A 2,415-nucleotide genomic window follows, 5' to 3' on the forward strand; every position below is an offset into this window, starting at 1 on the left:
AAAGTTTATGGATTTTTCTTCTTCATATATGTCTTTCATCTCTAATATCTCATATTTTGGATTGTTAGATAATATGCACTTTGCTCTTCATTTTGCAAAACATAATATTCTTTGTGTAAGATGTGTCATTAAATTGTACACATCCAATGCTTAGAACAAAAATATTATGTTTTGCCTTATAAATAATGTTATTTGATTTTTTGTTGCTTCATTAGGTTGATTCACATTAAATACTTTGAAATTATACTTTTTGAAAAGTGAAGAAAAATCCTATCTTTTTATAATTAATTTGTGCTTAAAATTATAAATCTATTTGGAAAATGATAGTTTGACTTATTTTAACTATCACTAAAACTTGGGAATCAATATACTAATAAGTATTATTAAACTTAAATTTTGTGGATTCCAGTATCTTAATAATCTTTCCTTTTAACACTTATTTTCAAATCATTATTGGTTTATTTTTATTCTCTTAAATAGCTTTATTTTAAATCTTTTATTTTATGTTCATGATATTAAATCTCATCAATTTTTGGAGCTAGGTTAGAATTTATTAATTTTGGTTTAAAATAGTTTTCTTTTTTATTTTAGACAACTCCTTTGGGTTCGATCTCGTGCTTACACGAACACTATATTTCATATACGATTCATGCTCTTGCGAGTTATAAATTTTTAAAACATACCCGTTTTAGGTCCATTAAATTTTTGGCGCCGTTGCCGGGGAGTTGCAAGAAAGGAAACGAAATATATCTCAAGGTTAGTGAATTCCTCTACTAGTTATTTAAATTTTTGTATTTAAAAAAAACTATATATATACAAAAATATAAAAAAAAATATTTATATAAAAAAAAAAGATAAGAAGAAAATTTGGGACGGTTCTACCACCCATAAAAAAAACTTACTTATATATTTATATTTATTATTTTTTTTAGTTGACGGCACTTGTGCCTCCTATCAATCTATATTTTTTATTTTTATAGTTGATGGCACTTGTGCCTCCCATTGTTGTTGTAATTTTGTTATAGTTTTTATTCCTTGTATTTCTTTGTTAGTTGATGGCACTTGTGCCTCCTAACATTTGTTTTAACTTTCTTTATTTATCTTGTTGTAGTTTTTATTTTATTTTATTTTTGCAAGTTACTAGTTGATGGCAATTTTTCGTCCTAGCTAGTTGATCGCAATTTTGCCTCCTAGTCTTTTATCTTATGTTTTAGTTAATGGCACTTGTGCCTCCTAATTTTTACCTTATTTTTGTTATGGTTAATGGCATGTTATTCCTCCGTACTCTTGCTTAATTTTTTTTATAGTATTATTTAATTTTACCTTATTTTTCTTTGTCTTTTATAATAGTTTAGTTTAATTGTAAAAGATACTTGAAAAAAAAAAAAAGAAACCTAATTCTTGTCCTTTCACCATAAGCAATTTTTTCTTAAAGGAAATTTGAACAAAATTCCCAATCCGCCTCTACTAATTAACCTTGGGGAGTTGTTAGTAGTATGCTCTGTGTTTGCGGTTTTAACTGATCTTCCACATCAGAAAATTGCTTGTTTGAGATTATATTTGTTACCTTGTTTGTGAAAATTGTATGCATCATTGGGAACGTAACTCTAAAAATCGATTAGTAAAAAGACATTTATCTTTGTTTGAAATTGAAAGTGTTAGTAAAAATTTGAGCATCATAGAACCAATTGCTAATCCCGTTGATGAAAATGTTGTGCCTGAAAAAACTTTTCTTGAATATTTTGCACCTATTTCATCTAATGCTCCTTCATGTATTGTTCTTCCAACCACTTCTGCTACCCATTTTGAGCTTAAACCATCAATCATTAAATTTTTTCCATCCATTTATGGGTTAGATAGAGAGGATCCTTACATGCATGTCAAAAATTTCTTAGAAATTTGCTCAACATTTAAATTTCAAAATTTTTCTGATGAGTCGGTCAAACTAAGATTGTTCCCTTTTTCATTAAAAGACAAATCAAAAGCTTGGTTAAATTTCCTTCCCATGGGGTCTATAACTACATGGGATCAACTTTATAATAAATTCTTGCTGAAAAATTTTCCTATGTCTAAAACTGATAGTCTAAGCAGAGAAATCTCCGAGTTTTTTCATAAAGATAATGAAGAGTTTTATGAATGTTGGGAAAGATTTAAAGATTTATTATTAAAATGTCCTCATCATGGTTTTGAAAAATGGAGACTTGTAAAATATTTTTATGATGGTTTGACTCCCTCTAATCGTCAAATGATTCAATCTATGCATACTGAAAAAAAAATTAAATTTCAAGGACAAGAGGCTTGGGACGCCCTTGAAGATTTATCTGTCAATTCACAACAATGGAATTATTTTGATCCTAGGTCTAGGTCAACTAATTCACCAAAAAGAGGAGGAAGGTATGAAGTAAAAGATGAATT

At 27.8% G+C, this 2,415-nt stretch overlaps 1 non-coding gene across 1 annotated transcript; it reads right to left on the reverse strand.

The window, feature by feature from the left end:
* Positions 1–2,080: 2,080 nt before the first annotated feature.
* Positions 2,081–2,187, reverse strand: LOC133820524 (small nucleolar RNA R71). Its single transcript, XR_009886932.1, has one exon. It is a non-coding gene; the product is annotated as a small nucleolar RNA R71 (small nucleolar RNA).
* Between the last annotated feature and the right edge of the window lie 228 nt (positions 2,188–2,415).

The sequence above is a fragment of the Humulus lupulus genome, chromosome 2 (genome assembly GCF_963169125.1).
Source record: "Humulus lupulus chromosome 2, drHumLupu1.1, whole genome shotgun sequence".
NCBI lineage: Eukaryota > Viridiplantae > Streptophyta > Magnoliopsida > Rosales > Cannabaceae > Humulus > Humulus lupulus.